Genomic DNA, 19,690 nt, shown 5'->3' with positions numbered 1-19,690 from the left:
TCGTAATAAACAAGAACCAATTTTTAATAGCTGAGTAAATGTTGTGTCCAACTGTATTACAGGACTTCTCCTTCCCAGCACTCCTTCCAGGGCAGCAATTCCAGGATTCACTTTGCTGCAGTTTCTCTGTGCATTTCCCTGTGCCAGCTTCCCTCACGCAGTCTGAGCGGTGTCAGAGGTGAGAAGAGATGTTACTCCCTAACTGCATTTGCAAAGGTATCACCAGACCCTGGAAAATCTGAAGTCCACACTGCGTAAGTGTTCCATGCGTTGCAGCAGGGGCTCTGCCATGCGTCCCTTTGCAGTGAGGGAATTCTAACACTTACAGACCAGAGGTGGTACAGCCACAGAGATAAGTGCACCTGTCCCTGCCACAGCTCCTCCCAGGCTCCGCTACCCCCTGCACTGTCCCTTCCATGGATGGGCAGGACTGCTGGCAAAGCTCTCTGATCCTAATTAAGGGGCTGCTGACCACGCTTGAAAACCACAGGCTTGAAGCCGAGCCAGTGTTCGCTCCTTGGGTTGAGCCATGTCTGAAACAACAGAAACAAAGCACTGCAAACAGGCTTTATCAAAGGAAAAAGAAAGAAAATCAACAGCAATGACTTTGGAGTTCTCTCTTTAGTTCTTTTTTAAACATATAAACGTTTCCTACAGGAGCTGTTGGCCAAACATACATTTTGCTATTTGTGCTTGACAGCTTTTAGAATTCAAAGCTTTTTCTGCCCAGAAAAAAAACCACAGTACGGATTTTCCAGCCTTGTACTACTGAGATGACTCAATGCTAACCTATAGGGGCCTGAAGATAAACGCTGAATGACATTCATCCACATTCTTTACCACTCAAACGAGGCTTCCTGACAGCACTCCTCGTTCCCACACAAGACTGCTGCGATCCACTGCAGTGCAGGGCTGGCTGTCCCAAGAAACACACTGAGCCCACGGTATTACCTCCCATCACCACCAACTCCAGTCAGCAGAAGGCTGCTGCTCCCAGCCCTCCTGGAGGCTCTCGGAGTGAGCTCCTGTTCCTGCAGCACTAAGCTGCCTGAATGCACCTGATAACACTAAGGACTAATCTAACGTGGACTGGGAGAAACAGAGACTGAGACCTACGCCTCCCTGCAGGAAAGAGGCACAAAGTCACAATGCCTTTCTGCCGCTCTCTGCAGAGATCCTGGGCTCAGGCTGTGCTGCAGCACAGGAGACAACATCAGGACTCCATCAGATTAGAGAAATCCAAGTCACGCTGCCCTGCTCCCACTTCAGAGCCATTACACACAAGAGGGTGATGTGCGCCAGGTCCAAAATGCAGCGCATGGAAGAGACGACCCGCTCTGCAGTCCTCAGCCCTGCCATTTGTTCAGAGAAATCTCTACTGCAGTCTTTAAGGTTGTGAGCTCCAATTTGCCTTAATAACACATGCTGGCAGTGGGAAATTAATGACATAAACAGTACACAGGATCCCAACCGTTAGGTGAATTGTGATGGCAATTGCCACAGCTACGCAGACAGCGTTACCCATTTCTTTTGCTCCTGTACTTAAAAAGTGCTATTGGTTTCTACTTTTTTTACATCAGAAAGCCAAAAAGCAAATTGAGCACTTGAGCCCTCTCAGTAAAACATGCTGTTCCAGTCTTTAATCCCTAAAGACTCTGTGCTTTGTTATTAACACTCCCAGACTGCTGCTCGCCAGAAGACGATGAGGCGTTCCTGGAGCTCCACACTGGTGGTGAGCAGAGTGGAATGGAAGTGGAATGGAACCCTTCCTGCCCTGCACATAGATTCCTCTGCATGCCGAGTCAAGAAGTCTTTAAGTCCAGACCCCTGGAAGTGATAAAAAGCCCTGCCCAATTTTAGGACGAGGATTGGTACGCACCGTTGCATACCAAATTGAACACAGTCTCGTGCTTCAGCCCCGTGTTAATTACCCCGTCCTCAAATCATCACGCCCACAACCACCACTCAGGAAAGCTCTAAGAAGCCTGTATGTTCACAGTGCTTCCAATGCCTGCGTTCTGACAGAAATTGCAATATGTGCTTTTGTTCCAGCAGAGAATTCCTCCCAGCCTGATATAATTCAACATGATTAACAAAAGGACAGTTTCATAACGCTAATTAGCATTGTGTAGTCAGAAGATAGACTGTGGGCCTGTATCTCTAACGTCCCATGTTAGATTTGTTCTCTAGACATAAAAAGGCTGGTACATTAAGCATATCTGCTTTTCACATTCCGCCCTTCAGAGCAGCCCAGATGAATCGCAATGCACACAGATAGGCTGAAACGCTCAGCAGACGATTTTGCTTGAATCTCAAGTGCGACAAATTGAACGAGATCTTCGCTCACTGCCTTGGGAGGAGATGGCAATGTATTACATTTTACAAGCAACAGCAGTTGGAAATCCAGTTTTGGCTGATGTACATTTCTAATTGCATGCATTACGACTTGAAGACCTAAGAATTGGAAAGGAAAAGAGCAGGAGAGAGACTTCACCAAGATAACGAGAGGGCTGCTTGCTGAAATCAGGGAACATCACTGTTAAGGTGTGCCGCAGCACTCTGGCCACTAAGGGTGGCCAAAGGGCTTCTTTCATGCGTAGTATTTACCAAAACACACGCACTCACCTACAGTGCCCCATGTCACCATTATCAAAGTTCCAAAAAGTAACTTCCAAGTGCAGAAAATGCAATCCGGCTTTCAAATAAACATGGTAAGTACTCAGTTAACACAGCCTGTGGGCCATTTTGAGGCCCTATAGGCACTACGAGATATTCACAGGATGCAGGGGAAGAACTGAGACTAAAACTTCCTTTGCATTAACAGGAAGATCCCTCCACTGGTTGGCAGTGCTCAGCGTTAATGCTTCAGGCAGAAGACATTTAACTGCTTCTTCCACGACAAAAGTATAAACACAGCAAATCAACTATTTATCCAGTGCGGATAATAGATTTCTACCTCGTAATTTTCTACTTCTTCAATGTAAATGTCACATGAAAAATTTATTCTTGCTAAGCGCCGAACACGAACGCTAACAGAGAAGTAGGAAACGTGGCACTGATCTTTGCATTTTGTCATCACCAACCGCTGCAGCCCATCCGCCCCGAAGCGCCTACAGTTCCTATCAACCTGCCTTCAGATCTGAAAGGAGCCAGCGGAGCTTCAGAGAAATGATGGGTACTTTATTATGTGCATTCAGAAAAAAAACCTGCCGCCAAGCATTGCGCCGCTGAACGTTATACAAGTTCTCATAAATATTCATGTGCAGCATTTGTACTCTAAGCATTTAATCATCGCTTTAAAAAAGAAAGGAATGGGGGAAGGAGAGGGGAAGAAATTACTGCTTCCCCCTGTTCCAAAGAGTTCAAGGCAACAAAAAATGTGAATTTGTGCACAAATGTTCTGGAAATTAAACAGTACCCGAACCAGAACCTTACAGAAAAGTGGCAATAAGGCAAAGGAGCTTAAAAATAGAATTGTAAACCCAATATAAAGGTTGAAGATCTGAAGGAGCAATGTGAATTTGTCAGAAATCACATCAGCAATGGAGACAGCAGCTAGAGAAGAGCTGGGGCTACCAGCCTCGCTGTGATTTTGCCATTAAGTCACACCACGGTAACTCTTTGCTTTTTGCATTCTTTTACCCACTGCTGCGTACCAGGATCATCATTTCTTTGTTTGTTTGTTTGTTTGTTTAAGGAACATCTATAGTTACACTGCAGTTTTGGGAATGCATCTTTTCAATTACTGCGCTCTATACATACCTCCCCATTCAAGATAGCTGCAGGAAAGGATGCCATACAGTGAGCTCCTTCGCACATAGCACGACAAGCACGCCTGCTGTTGGCTGAACAGAATGTAGGCAATAATGCTGTAAGAGGAGACAGTGAGGCTCACTGCTGCAGATTTTGGGCTCCTTTGTGTGTCCGTTCTGTTGGATTGCTGCCACGTGTGCCAGAAGCTGCTCCCAGGTGTATTCAACAAAGCTCAGCGGAGATATTCCGGACATACAGCAGTTTAGAAAGAGAAAACAAAACAAAGTACACTGATGTCTTCTACATTCCTCAGGAAAACTGCCTCTTGTGAATGGTTTTTGTCATTTTCATTGTATCCTGCTTGATTTGCTTTGCTATTTTGACTAGAACAACAGCTAAGGCATGAAAGCAAAACTTTTCCCACAGCCTGGTTCTGATTGCATTAAATCTCAAGTGAGATAGGGCATTTAAATAAGAAACAACAACTGCAGCAGAGCCTGAGCTAATAGCACCAAGATAGTATAGAGCGATGCATTAAACACCAGTGTGCTCCCATCACATTTCAGCACAAGAGCCTTTCCTCCTGTGGCATGGCATGGCATGGCAGGAAAGCCAGCAGGCACTGCAGCCAGCACAGGGCTCTGAATGATTCTGAAACGTTACCTCTCATGCTGAGGTGCCAGGGCTTCCTGTGCCAAGAACAGCAGGGTGCATGGCTCAGCTTCCCAGCGACGGGAGGCAGGCAGCAATGTGAGCTCACTGTGGGATTCGTTTCCTCGTGGACCACAAGGTAACGCCAGGGGAGTTTTTAAGAGTTTTCTGGATTTGGTAGAAAGTTGCACCTTTAACATTCTGTCATGATAACTGAGCTCTCTTTTAGTGCTCTTGGAAAAGATATCATCTTTGGGTTGCTGAGAGCACCGATATAAATGTGCAGAATGGAGCCTGCAAATGCGTGGTCTATAAACACAGTAAAAGCTGTTGAAAGTCCACAGCTGTTGTGTTGGATGGCACAAACCACTGCTCAGCTGCACCTCCAGCGCTGCTGCAAATGGGAGTCCACACCCACCTCCCCTGCAGGGAACCAGAAGGGAGGAAAGGGGACTGCTGAGGGGAGGGAAGGAACTGCACCACCTCCCTGCACCCCACCTTTTCCCTGGGCTGGGCAGAGGCACAGCTGCAGGGCAGCAGAAGGGCTGGCCCATGGGAAGAGGGGAGGAGGGCAGTTATCATCTCCCTTTGATTACAGCCAGTTACCAGGCTGACTCAACCAGCACCAAACCACATGTAGGCGATTCTACAGTGTGATTTACTGGTGCGTGGCTAGAGCTGAAGCAGCTATGCACGTACAGAGCTGCGTATCAGCTACAGAAACCTGTCAGCTGTTTTTCCAAAGTCATCACAGTACAATTTCAAGGAAACTATGTAGATACCCCGAGGATTAACAGACTTATTTTCAGTCAATAAACAGAATCTGTGATTATAAATTCTGTGCTTAGAGAATATAAACTTTCAGAGCAGTTCAGTAAATAAAACATTCCTGTCTAAATAGCAAAACATACATTGATGCTCTATTAGAAAGGTAATCAAGTACACAAAAGGAAATTGAAAAAGTTAATTGCCAAGCACAAAATAAAATTTACCTTCTCGTGTGTACATTGTGCACCTCTGACTTGCAACACTGGAAGTGCACTCAGGCACTAATTAGCTGTGTCTGCCTAGCGAATAGTGCCACAGCACCAAGGAATGACTCCGTGCAGAAAGCTGAGCAATAACAGTTAAGAGGCCAGGCTGCAAGAACGTTTTCTAAATGGAGCTCAGAGGTATCTGCACAGCCACTGCTGGAGATGCCTGCCTGAATTAAATCTGGTAGGAAAATGCCTGAAGGTAATCAGGAAAAGATGTGCAACTATGAGAGTACTTTGCACGTAATAAGCAAAGAAGAAGGAATCTAACTTCTACCTCTTGATCAACTCTTGAGTTTGTCTAGTAGTAAGTTCCTTGAGGCCCTTATGCTTATCAGACGTCTGTAAGCTACAATTAGATGGAGATGCTCACCTCCTTCTACCCTCACCACTCTACTCATATTGGCTCTGCTCTTCTCCTGACATCTCCAAACCAGCTCATCTTTGGAACAGCAGCACAGTAACCTGTGGATGGGGAGGAACAGCAGTTTTCTCTCAGACTAGCAAGTTGAAGGGCTCGTGAAGGTAAGAAATAACCATTCAGCCACACAGAGATGACACTGCATGGCTCAGCACAGCAGTGAAGCTGTTACAGCTCTGCTGTCCTCTGCACCCAAGAAGTAGAAGCCAGGAGAGAACTTCCAGCAGCAGGTTTTATGCAGGCATCATGGTAGGACAGAGACCATTCTGAAGCTCTAGGCCTCACAAGGACTTACTCAAGTTGCTTAAAAACGTTCACTCCTGCTCAAGCATCTCTTACAGAGAAGCCCTCAGTCCTTCACAATGACTGGGACAGTCTGTGCCAACCTCCAGCAGGCTCCCCAGGGCCAAACGCTGCTCACACCATGGGTAGCTCAGGTATGTCTCCAATAACACAGCCCCGTTCTACCTATTCTCAAGGAACAGGCTTGTGTGGCTATGGGCTGGCATTAACTTATTTACAGACAGTAATTACCTTTATCATGTTAATTACCTTTTTTTTTTTTTTTTTGCAGCTTCTAGCATGTATCTTCTACATTGGATACCACTGAATTATCAATGCATAACTTTACAAGAAAATTAAACAAAGGACTATTTCTTCCCCAAAGAGAGTAATAATTCTAAAGCCTGCTATTCTTGATCGTGAGTTGCAATAAAGGCTGAAAACACCAGGGGCTGCACAGAGCACAGGTCATGATGACCTGAGTCCTGAAGAGAAAGCAAGCAGAAAGCAAGAAGAGAAAGCAACCCTCCTGAAAGCAGGGCATCTGTAAAAGCAAGCTGCAGTAATTCGGCAGCAAAAACACAGGGAGATTTATTTCAGCAGGTGTAACAGATCGCCCTTGGCCCCGCTGTCTCTGAGTGACCTGCCTCCACTGACTGCTCCAGCTGACATGCACTCCTGGTTTGCTATCCACGTTTCTTCATTCCCGGGTGGTGGTCTCTAACACCAAGCTTTACAGAGCACTGACCTCAGATATTAGAGAACCCACCACGCTTTCTAAAGATCCACAATGTCTTCCAATCAACTGAAATAATGTTTTTTGGCTCCAAGTCCTCCTTTTTTTTGAGACTTGAATTGCTTATTGCCCAGGTAGATACCTAAGGACATTGGTAAGGATTAGGTGTACAGTGTCACCCACCCCATGCCCCCCTTCAATCCCTTGAGATACAGGTACTCCTACACTGCAGGAAATGAGGGCAGCAGAAAGCTGTGAATATCCCGTGAATATCAAAATCGTCTTCAAGTCATGGAACAATCCAGCCCTAATTACAGCCAGCTGGAGACTGATGTCTGTGCAGCGATACTAAGGTAATTAACCCAGCACTGACTGATGCCAGACCTGAGGACGCCGCTGCCATTCAGGCAGCCAAGGTAAGCGCTGGTATCCATCACTGAAACCAACCTCACTGGGCACCAAAGTCTTCAGAATGGCTCAGGGACACACGGCTGGGGAAACATTACTGCCTCTTGGTTAGGTGCTCTCTTTCTTTAGATGCAGAAAAAATGCCTTTTCCATTGAAAAGACAAATTCATACATGTTGATCCATTTAACGTCTCCCTAGTAACACCAATTTTTAGACAAGTTCAGTCCCTCTGGCTTCAGGTTTTTGTTCTACAGCCAATTAGTCTGACACTGAGCAGGAGAAAACCCTTCTGTTGCTTTTTGTTACGGAGCAGTACCTGCCAAGGCTTTCATTTCTAGTCACTAATGCAAGAAATGAAGAATCTGCCATAGTTTAACTTGATGAAACAAGAACGGTGCAAGACCTCGAACAGAAAGACACCACAGAAAGCACTGATAAAGACACAGTGCAATAAGAAACAGAAGCACTCAGCCGCTGTTAGGTCCCGCATGGGTTTACAGAGAAGAACAAGCTTGTGCATCCCAGTAGCATACTTGGAGCGTCTGAAAAAATGCGGGTGGGGAGGTAAGAATGTGAAGAATTGCAGAGAGGGGCTCTTTCATTCTGCATTTTGTTTTTCCCCACACCTTCATACTGAGCACTGAACAAATGCAGCACTCCAGCTGTGTGTGAGCACCGCGGGCACAGCCCCTCCGTAGGACAGGGAGCTCTGCTGGTACCCTCAGAACAGCACTGCAACACAAACCAGAGTGGCACCACGCTGCTCCAGGTTAAGGCTTTATGTGCTGTTTTCCTCTGAAGGAAACACAGATTTCACGACCAGGAATGGAAGACAACGGAGTAAAGGCTTTGCAAACTACGGTTAACTGTCATGTAAAGAATAACACAAGAGGCACTACTAAAAAGAGCATTTTTGCTTCAACTATAGGTATGCCATGTCCTTACTTAAGAAGAAAATCGACTGCAGAAGAAGAAAGGAGGAAGGACTGTGTGCCACCGGGTGCCTCTTGCTGTCTCTCAGGTGCATTTTGGACACGCTGCTTTCTGTTCCCATCCCCTCACCCCGCTCTCAGTATCAGCGGACAGACCAGAGGTATTTACATAACCGCCTATATGCCATTCCCTAATTGGGAGAATATAGAGCTAATGGAACGGCTTTGATTTACCGCTGCAAAAAATAGCACCGATACCGTAGGCTGTAACTCTTCAACATCTGAGCTGCACACTGAAGAATTATTTTTCTATTGGCAGCTACCAAAGAAATCCATTCTTAATCACGCAACGTGATTGTTCACAGGAGGAGATTTACGTGCAGGGATTATCTGAAGCTGATCGTTCTGTTAATTAGCAGAATCTGAAATGTGTTCAGTGCTTTTTTTTCCCCGCAAGAAGAATGGGAAAGCGTTTCTTGCCAACGCTATGTCATACAATATGAAACTAGATAAGAATAAAAGGACCCAGTATGAAAAACACAATCTAATAATCACCAACTCAACAGCTCATGAATCAAAATCACAAAATACAGAACAGTAGTTTCACATGATGGAAGCTAACGGAGGCTGAATTGGTTACAAATATTGAGGAAATGAAGATGGGAGGCCTCGCTGTAAAGAAAAGGCTCCTCATCTGCCAGCCTCCGGAAACGCACGGCTCCCACAGCCAGTAATCCCATCGCCAAAAGAGCTAAAAGCCTGCAGCTGAGTCGATTCATGTGAACACAGGAGCTTGTCGAAAACGACGAGCTGTGTTGGTTTGGAGCCTCCCAAAGTCTATGAGACGATTTTTCCATCTTGCCTGACCTGCTCAGTTAAGTTTGCAGGGACAGCCGCCGCAGCACCAGCCATCCAAGCACACAGCCGTCAGCCGCCTTCGGTCAGATGGACCATCAAGGATGGTCATTGGAACAGGGCTGCGATGGGACGGGCCTCACAGGTGAGTGCCAGTGAGAATGAACACTGAAGCAAGCTGGTGAAAAATCACAACTGCCCTTTGGAAAGAATTGCGTATAGGGACATTAAACAAATACTTTTATGTTGCTGTTGCTTCCTGTGTTGATGTTTCCATCCTGAATCATCATATCCAGTCATTTAAACTTCAACTGAAAAAGCATGGTTGGGCCTAAAAAGTAGCACGCCAGGTCTCAGGGAAGGACGGTCTTTTCTTAACCCCCATGCTGAGCACATCTCGAGTCTCCTATCTCTACCTGATTTTCATATAGAGCCCCAAGTCTTCACTGTGAACCTTGGCTTGATTGTTTGGCAACCCTGCCCACGGAAGGGGGGTTGGAAATAGGTGAACGTTGAGGCCCCTTCCAACTCAAGCCATTCTGTGATTCCGTGATTTACACCTGGGCATCTGAATGCCTACGGTGTAGCAATGTAACCCCGTGGCTCCTCATGCCAGCAGGAAGGCGGCCAGCCGGGAACACTGCTCTGCCCAGAATGCTTTTCCAATCATAAGTACAGGGCAATTGATATAGCAGGAATGCACAAAGGAAACGCGCTGTGCAAATGGAAAAGCATTAAAGGAGTCTTTTCATGGTTATCATCTTAAAAGCACATTTAAGGCAACAACCCCGCCTCCTCTTATGTAGGTACTTAGTTATATCTATAGCATACACCAGCATACCAGGCTGCCTCAGTGCCAGCTCCTTCCTTGCTCTACGTGCCAAACCAAAGAGAAGGAACAAAAGCTGGTGTTGTTTCTGGGAAGAAGCGTGCTCCATAGGAAGGAGCGGGCCGTTCCCTTTCATGCACACAACTTACGTGGAGGAGCAGCCTGGGGGCACCTGTCTGCAGACATGGGGGACCAGAGGCAGTGCCAGGCCTCACCGGGAGCTCCCTTGGAAGGCGGAAGGCGGTGCGGTGGCGGTGGGACAGCGGTGCGCTCGGCTGCCTGCAGCCTCTCCCTGCCACGGGCAGGGCGGTGATTTCCTCTGCACTGCATCTTCCCCTTTAGTTTGCTCTTCCCTTCCTGATGATAAACGCACATTTTATTATTCTCACCGATTCGACAATCATTTTAGAAATTTTATCGCTTATTGAGATTTCACTCAGTGAGTCAAGTGGAAAAAATGCGTTCCGGAGCCGAGAGAGAACCCTCCCAGCTGAATTCCCTGAGCCAAGAGCTCCTCCCATGCAACGCCCTCCAGCTGCTCTGGGAGACAGGAGGAATCCATCGGTGCGGCACCCTCAGGGCTGAATTCTGCACTGAGGATGGGAAACTGCGCCATGGGCTGGAGCCCCGAGCCTGACAGATTTACAGCTGGTGCCACTTTGGTATGTCGGTGCTCTGCTAGGCAGCAGCGTATGCAGGAACAAACAGAACATGTCCTTCCAGTTCTCTAAGAAGCTGCCCCCTGAAAAGAAGGTGGTTGTAAGCCACCTGTACCTCCCACCTGCTGAATAAGACATACCAAGGTGGAACAAGCCCCCTCCCTGGAAAGAACGAAGGAGATTGCACTGCTTCTCAATTTGCCCTGTCAATATTTCTAGGCTCTTAAGTGTCTTCTAGAAATCCAGCATCTCCAGTGCTGCAGTTCCACGGCTCTGGACACTGCCTCGTCCTCTTGTTCTCATCAGGCATGCTGACAAAGCAGAGACCTGTGAGCACACGTACACATGTTCACAGGGGGAGGGCCACAGAGGGAGGGAGAGGAGTTCTGATTTGTGTTGTATTCTAACTAGTAACTTAGAGAAGATGGAACATTCCTGCTCCCACTTTAAAGAAGCATGGCATTTCTATATCCCACATCCTGGCTGGCACACAGATGTGGGGAGGACACAATACAGCCCTGCAGTACAGGTTAATGTATTTTGGGTGGTTTGTACCCAATTAGGAGTAGATGGAGGGCAGAGAGCAGGAAAAGCAAGTAAAAACAGCAGAACAGGAAAAGGGGAAAGACTGCTATGGAAGTGCTGTTCATCATTAGCAGAAACCAACCTACACAGTGCACTATGGCAATGCATATACTTCGGAATCTGCACCAATCAGCTGCCAGATGAACTGTAATCATTACGGAGGTGGTTCCACAATGAGGTTTCACTGGACCTGGGGAAGGGAGAGCGTGACATGGCAAAAAGCAAACCTGCTGGTGTTTTTCAGCAAAGGAGATGAGATGAACCCCTGGGAACAGATTTCTCTAAATTACCAAGCAATCCACCAGTCAAAATATTCCAGTTTCTCACTAATAAATGCAACTCACAACGTTCAGGGCTCACCCAACGTTAGGCCTGCAAGATTACTCAGTTTGACGTCTAGCAGTAAGAAACACTATCCTCTATAAGCCATACAAATGATCTTACAAAGCTGTATTAGGGAAATAAGAAATCTTATTACCACTCAAGTTGGAGGTATTTCACACATCCTAGTACCCACAGTCTGTGCTGTAAGGCCTCCTGCAGGCAATGAGCCTGCTGCAGATCCAGTGCCCGCTGCTTCAGCCCTTCTCCCCATGGCTGCAGGTCAGGGCAGCACCACGATCCGAAAGTTGCACCTATTTGTTGATAGGTTTTCTAGTGTCTGGATCATCAAACGTCACAGGAACCAGATGCATGCCTCTACTTAAGCCCATTTATCTGGGACACGGTGCTCACCGCAGGCCAGAAGGCACAAAGCAGCTCGGGGCCACCTGTGCCATCTGCTCAAGCCCCAGCCTGGGGTGGAAGGGCACAGTAACAGCGAGGCCGTCCTTCTAAATGCCACCATTACAATTATGACAGGCAACTGCAAGGAGGCAGAACTGAAGCAGCCCACACCAAAACCAAAGCCATGATCTAGGGGATGGTTTTCCTTCTCTGGTTGGCTATAAGTACACCATCCAAGGGCTGCGCATGGCTGCTGAGATCGTACCCTTCTGCACATTGCTGCCTTTTGTGCTCTTAGAGCTGCTCCTTGCTTTCAGGTGACTGTCAGACAGTGAGAATCCAACAGCATCAACGCTAATCCACGTATCAGCAAGGTGGGTATCTTGGATACAAAAACCTGTGTACAATAATACAAATACATCATCCTAAGCATGCACGTTATCACTTCTGCATCGTAGTGTAAAGAGGGGGGAAAGCAGCATTTCCAAATCCCAGGGGCATAGCACAGCAGCACAGCTCAGTACCACCAGCCCAAGTGTTTCAGAGCCCCCACCAGCACTTCACAGCCCACAGACTCATGCCCGTGCCAGCCCTGACCGAGGGGCTGCAGGAGCTGTGCAGACCCCAGGGCTAGGACATGGTAGGCACCCGTGGGCTCTCCTGAAAATGACCTGCCTCCTACACTCAGAAACAATGGCATTTTGAAGCAGCATTCATTACCCCACTGTTGATCAGGTGGTAAAGGAAAGAGATGCACTCTGCTTTCAGGGGGGTGTAATTATTTTGCTTCAGAATGGGCTCCTTGTGCTGTAGACAGAGCACATACTGGTTGAAAGGAAAGGAATGAACCTGCACAGGGAGCGTGCCTTCTTTCCTGGATATACTTATATTGTTAAGATGCATTCACAGATGTGCTGGAGAAGAGATTTGGAGAGTGAGAGTTTATAAGTCAAAACGTTTTTTCTGTTTGCTTTTAAAAACACAAAGTTCAGAAGGAATACACTGTTTAAAATAGAACAGACACATGCAGAGAAAGGCAGCAGTTAGTAGCTGGCTCACACTTAAGGGCTCTCAAAAGCAAGTATCTGTTATTCGTGCATTTAAGGACTTGCTCCTCCTGAGCTACTGATTTGAAAAGCTTCTGCCACCACAAGATGAAGACATCCCAGGGGCTGCTGCGTGGGCTGAAATTCTGCGTGCTCTCAGAACGATACTCCTTCACTTGAAGAGAAGTAAGATCAGAAAGGGCAGCGTGCTTCTGCTTTAATTGCTCTGGTACTGATAACGAGGTCAAAACAAGTCTGCCCAGAGTAGAAGCGAGCTGGCCATGTAGCCAGATCATACAAACCAAGCCCCAAACACATGCCTGCTCGCTTTGCTGACCTCCCCAGCAACACAACGTGCCCCATCTGACAGCTGTGGGAGCCATCCTGAAAGGTTACAAAACCCTGACCTGTCACTTGCATGTGGAAGTGACAACATTGCCAGTTGCAGACTTGGCCACGCAGAGCTTACCATGCCCACAGCAGCTGGGAGGAGGGCAGAGGAAGGAGCAGCACCTGTCAGTACACCCAGAGAAGTCCCTACATCTTTTTTACTGCTGTTTTCTACAACAGACAATGTCTCTTACGTCAACAGCTACTGAAAATGTATGCTTTTGGCACTATTCCACACTGACAAAAGCTTCCTGAGTATCCAAACATAGCCTGATAGAGGAAGCCTCTTGGCAAAGCAAGGGAAGCCCCAGGTGGCAATAAATATGGATGTGGGGACAGAGGGAGAAGAAGGAATCAGCAGTGCTGCAGCAGCAGAGTAAATCAAAAGCAACAGTGCAAAAACCCACCCAACCCCAAACCCTCAGATGGCTGTTTGTGCAACTCTGCCACAGCCTAAACCCAGAACTTGCACTGGGATTACGGTCTGAGTTCCAATCCTCTCCCCACCCACCACCACAGTCCTTCGCTGCATTGGAACCATCTGTGTGATCCTCCCCTTCCCCACGTCTGTTCTGCTGGCAGCTGCACTCCATCATCCCCTTTAAAAACCTCTTTTCAAAGTTCTTGAGGCAGAAGGCCTTTTACAGGCTGAGAGTTATCTCTAAAATCAACAAGGAAACCACACTGTGTGCTGTGCTTTCCAGATTAAAGAGGAAGGACTGAAGTTGGAGAATATTTATTTCTAATGGGAAAATAATTGAAGGTTTTAGGGATCAAGAGGTTGTGTTTTCTCAACCAGAGCCATGTATCTGACAATAAATAGGACTTACTGAAGTGCTGCATGTTGCTGCTGCAGGAGACTTTCAAGATCACAGGCTGGCAGAGGCAAAAGAAATGCAGAGGAGCATCTCCTGACAGCATCGCTGGTTGGCAATGCGAAGGCAAGGGGAGAACTGTGGGAAAGAGGCACTAATGTTTATGGAGTCCAATAGCAAAGTTCAAGTGACTGTCGTTATAAGTGATAAAATTATTGCAGATTTTTGAGCACAGAAGTCATGGACTTTCTTCATCTTTTATTTAAAGAATGTCTGAATGTAGTTGTCACCACAACATCCGGTTCTTGTCTAGCCACGAGCCCCAGATGACTTGACCAGTTTGTGCATGGTTGCGTACACATACACTGCGCACATAGAGCTGTGTCTCTCCAGAGCTCTTCACAGTGGGTAAGTGCAGAGGTGCTGTTAGCACACCTACCACACACCCCAGGCAAGTGACCTCCATCGGGAAGAACAGAAGTAGAGAATCACAGAACCACCAAGGTTGGAAAAGACCTCCAAGATCGTCCAGTCCAACCGTCCACCTACCACCAATATTTCCCCACTAAACCTCATTACAACATCTAAATGTTTCTTCAACACCTCCAGGGATGGTGACTCCACCACCTCCCAGTGCCTCATCTCTCTTCTGGAGAAGAAATTTCTCTTGATATCCAACCTGACCCTCCCCTGGCACAACTTGAGGCCATCACCTCTCATCCTATCGCTGTCACCTGGAGAAGAGGCCAACCTCCACCCCACCACAACCTCCTGTCAGGGAGTTGTAGAGGGCAGTAAGGTCTGCCCTGAGCCTCCTCTTCTCCACCCTGACCCATCCCAGCTCCCTCAGCAGCCCCCCATAACACTTGTGCTCCAGACCCCTCGCAGCTCTGTTCCCCTCTCCGGACACACTGCAGGGCCCCAGTGTCTTTCTGGCAGTGAGGGGCCCAATACTGAACGCATCACTCGAGGTGCGGCCTCACCAGAGCTGAGCACAGAGGGATGATTACCTCCCCGCTCCTGCTGGCTGCACTACTGCTGACACGAGCCAGGATGCCATTGGCCTTCTTGGCCACCTGGGCACACTGCTGGCTTGTGTTCAGCCAAACATGGACCAACACCCTCAAGTCCCTTTCCTCTGCACAGCTTCCAGCCACTCTGCCCCAAGCCTGTAGCGCTGCCTGGGGTTGCTGTGGCCAAAGCACAGCACCCGGGCTTTGGTCTTGTTCAGCTTCATCCCATTGGCCTCAGTGCAATGCTCTTGGCATTGGGTGCTCCCCCTCCGAATAATCTTAAAACTCTTTTTGCCTTCCCTGACCAAATTTGTAATTCCTTGTTTAAATGAGCATTGTTTAAAGTTGCCCAAGCACTCAAGTTTAGATGACTTCTACGGCTTCATACACAGCGATTTGCCATTTTATCTCCAACCTTCCTTTTCTATCATAACATAGTTTTTTAAATCTTGAAATAGGTGCATTAGGTGGCATTTCAAAGTTACAATGAGCAACAAGATGTCCTATTTTCTCCCTTGAATGTCACCAGAAGGCAGCAGACAAATTAGAGATCTTTTCTTTCCACAGGCTTTACAAAATGATGGGGTCAGCCCTCAGCGATGCTGGCCTGTGCTTACTGCCGACATCCCATGCAGATCATCCATGCAGAGATGGGATGACATCCCAACTCTGATGATCCCATATGGGCCTCATACTCAACCACAGGCAAGCAGGAGCATCAGCTGCGATATATTTTGACTGACCCTTAGCACAGGCATAAGCAGAACATTCACTTATTAATTATAATTGCCTTACAAAAACTCTGGCAGATGGCAACACATGAACGAGCAACAATTTGTATGGTGGTAAAAAAACAACAACGAAGAAAAGCAAAGAAGAAGCTCTTTTAGATACTGGATTGCAAGTAACGTGCGATTTGTGGTAGAAAGAGAAAGTGGAAGAGAAAAAGGAGCATCCCTAAGGGTGATATATTTTTAGGAATGGCCTGGGTGGCTCTGGCAGGAGGGGCTTTTGGTGTTCAAGTAGAAGGTCCCAGTGACTGCCCCAGGAGCAGTGCACCTACAGCAGGCCGGAGGGCACATACCAGGAGCAGGGCTGGCGGAGGAGCTCTGCTGGCAGTGGGAACTACGTTGGGCAACTCTGCACCCTGCTCTGCCCACAGCTACCGCAAAGGCACCGCATCCCAGCAGGAAGCAGCAGGGGAACAGCTTCGCTCCACCTTCCCACCATAACCAGAAATGCAGTCTTTACTCAAATGTTAAGCCACGTATGTGGGCCATTAGTCAAAACCGCCTTTCTTTTAAATAGCCTTACCAGCTTTGACATTTCATGATTTTTTTTTAACTCTGGTCTGTTCCAGAATTCACACTGATCTTTAGAAAAATTATTTCCAAAATAAATCCTAAAGCATCTTCTATATATTGCTGATATACGTCATCATTTTACATCAAAGCAGATAGTAAGATAAATGGAAGTGATCAAAAAAGGGAGTACTTCCAAGAAGATAACTGACGCTTCAGCCAACTGCCAACCCTCACCTTTTGACATCTCAGTGTAGTGCCACTCAACCTTGCAGTGAGAAAAAATGTAATACTACGCACATCTCAAGCAAGAAAGTGCAATAGAAACCAACTTACAGCGGTCAGAAGAGCCAGAACACAAAGAAATGCAGCACAGCGCTGCTAGCACTGCATTAGGCAGCTGTGCTAGCCCAGAAGCATGGCTAACCAGGCTCAGCCCTCACAACAGCAGGGCAGAAAGATGGGTGAGGGCTTGCAGTGCTCTGCGATTGGGAAACCACGCTGAGTGCTGCAGCACAAGCGCTAATGCTGGAGAGATGCCTTTAGAGAAGAGAGCCCTTGAGTGGGAGCGTGGCCCTCCAGCAGCGGTCTGCAGGCATCATCGAGTGGCTGTGCTCCTCCTCCCTGCACAAAACTTGCTGTATTAACACAGAAGTGCAACTCTTAGAATTAAGCATGATGCTGAGCTTCAGTATCACTGTTAGCTAATGGCGAGCTGGAGGAGAGCCCTGCTGGCTGCACATTGTCTGCTGCCCTTGGCTGCTTCCGTACTGCACAGTACGCCTTGTTTCCAGCTTGCAGCTGGTTTGCACAGCTCCAGCTGTGTGGCTGCCAAAAACACTTAAACCCCAACCTGTGTTTAGCGAGAGGGAGCTTTAAGAGACCATTTTCCCCTCCTGCATTTTTATTTTTGAGAGATGGAGGTGAGGCAGGTTACAGACTTTCCTCTTGCGTTCAATTTGCGCGCTGTGGGGTATCGGCCAAGTGGTTGCTTTTAGCCACTGCAGTGCTACATTGCAAAGACACGAGAAGACAGGGCAGGTCAACGCTGGATCATTCTGGGAGAAAAGCTGTGGAATGCTTTCTGAATTTTTATGTCGTTTAAATGCTCCTCTAGAATGTGGTTTTATGAGATGTTGCGTCAGAATGCAACTCCAAACCACAAAGCCAGGGACAGAGTAGGTGATTGCCATGGAAAAGTGATTCATCTGTGCAGAATAAAGTATTAACTTCAAGTATTAACTAAATATAACAGACTTCATCTAAGAAGGGATGATGTGGTTCAGCTGATGAGATTCAAAATAACAGAGCCAACAGCTGCCAATCAAGCAGAACTGCCAGATATCAAAGACGGTGCAAAGAAGATCAGAAGGATTATAAATACAGGGAAAGCCTCAGAGAGGACAAAAATGCAACACAACAGCAGCCCAGCAGAGTGGAGCAGAAATCCCACACGTCCTTCACGTGCTTCTGGCAGCATCCCAGGCACCGAGGGCACATCCAGCACTTGCTCCAGACCCTCAAGCCCAGCTCCGTGCAGCTCAGAGACTTCCTGAAAAGGCAACGGCGTCTTTGTACTCGACAGCCTTGTATGGAATTTTCCTTCATCCATTCACCCAGTTACCTTTTGAACTCGTGTAAAATTTAGTATCCACAACATCCTGGGGAAGGACATTCCATAGCTGAAGTACCTCGCTGTGTGTGTGAGCTGCCAGGCTCTGGTGCAGAAGGAAAGAAAACAGATGAGAAGCTAACTCCTGCATACCACCTCCATTCACTGCTCCCTAAGCCATTCTGATTTTGCTTTCTATTACACAGCCATCCAGTCGTCCATCTTCACAACAGCCGGACTCCCAAAGAAGATTTAATACGTAATACCCCCTTCAGATTTGTAGTTGAAACCAAATGATTCTTCTCTGCCCCTGTCAAGTTTTATAGAGCCCAAATGATTTGGAGGGCTCCCTCTGTCCACCCAATGTGCATTTGGCTGTGCTTTGTACCCTTCTGCTCTACCCACATAGACAGAAGCGTGCTACAGGCGGAACGCTAATGAGAGATTTCATGTTGTAACGTTATTTGGATTTAAGAATAAAGAAATCACAGCAGTAAAACAAATAGCAGATAAATGGGCAGAGGGAGGTGGCACAGGGGGACGAAGAATGACTGTGTGATCTCACAGATAAAGAGCAGAAGTACTGACTGGGAGCTGCACTGGAGGTGAGGGGAGGTCACGATGAGTGCAACCCCCTTCAAGTAAACATCAGATGTCAAAAAATGCTTCAAAACAGACCCACAATGGGCTCTGCATGCACACGTTTGGAATCTTCCTCTTTTGTAAGCCGCTGTGCAAGGTCAAGTCTGAGTGCAAGAGCTGCGGTGTTCCTACAGACTGCTAATGCTCATTTGCTGCTACAAAACGAATCCTGTTAAGCTTTTAGAGAGACGACTCTCTTCTAGCCTCCAGTATCTCAAACACCAAAGAATCTATTAGAAAACGAGGGAACAAGACACGGGACACACATACACGCGAGGTATTCTATGTGATAGCATAGCTTATATTTCTTCTGATCAAAAATGTGATCATAAATTCTCTATGTTGAATTAAAAATGATGGCTTGCATTATTTAGTATTAACTACTGCAAGTGCCACTCATTAGAATATTTAGATTCCTGTAGCCTGCCCAACACCTGTTACAAGCTCTTCCGTTCACTCACTTGCACTGCTGCCCAGATGCAGCCCTTCAGCCTTAGGTCCACCCCCCAATAAACTGCAGCAAATAGACCTCACGTGTTCCCAAGAGTAAGACAGGGGAGGTTAAAATAAATAGATCAGTAGAAATCCCAGCGGTGCCGTGTCACAGCCGAGCTCCCTGGCTTAGCAATCCAGTTATAATTGAATTTTGGTGGCTGTGATTTTTCTCATGTTCTGATAAAATCCCCCCAAGTAGGTAAAATTTTGATGTCCTTAAAATCTCTATTTCCACAACCTTATAATAGGTTATAAGGGATTATAACGCCTTATAAGGCACTGATAAAGTGCAGTATTTATCCATCACACTTCAGGGACTCTTGGAACAAGGGCAGAGGTAGCAGACCTCCAACAAAGCAGAGCAAGACCAGGAGGAAATACCTGCATGTACCACATATGGCTGCTCTGGAAAATAGGCATGTAGGTGGGAGAAAACACTCCTATTTACACACTGTGTAACACACTTCTCATAGGCAGACATAGAAGTGTTCAACGTGAGACTTC

General features: G+C 47.1%; 1 protein-coding gene across 12 annotated transcripts in view; it reads right to left on the bottom strand.

Annotated features, from left to right (window-relative positions):
* PEAK1 (pseudopodium enriched atypical kinase 1) overlaps positions 1-19,690 on the bottom strand; it is a 92,267-nt gene that overhangs the window by 44,042 nt on the left and 28,535 nt on the right. For 5 of the 12 annotated variants that reach the window (XM_040706168.2, XM_046898866.1, XM_046898869.1 and 2 more), the window contains one exon: positions 14,139-14,261. The exons of 3 other annotated variants lie outside the window; for them this stretch is intronic. The gene's annotated coding sequence lies outside the window, so the exon portion shown is untranslated. Of the gene's footprint in view, positions 1-3,762; positions 5,904-14,138; positions 14,262-19,690 lie in introns of all 12 variants that reach the window. 4 more of the 12 variants (XM_046898868.1, XM_040706169.2, XM_046898865.1 and 1 more) reach the window with 1 other exon arrangement.

This window comes from Gallus gallus, chromosome 10, assembly GCF_016699485.2.
Source record: "Gallus gallus isolate bGalGal1 chromosome 10, bGalGal1.mat.broiler.GRCg7b, whole genome shotgun sequence".
Lineage (NCBI taxonomy): Eukaryota > Metazoa > Chordata > Aves > Galliformes > Phasianidae > Gallus > Gallus gallus.
The sequence above is the reverse complement of the archived record's forward strand: the minus strand, read 5'-3'. Positions and strand labels throughout refer to the sequence as shown.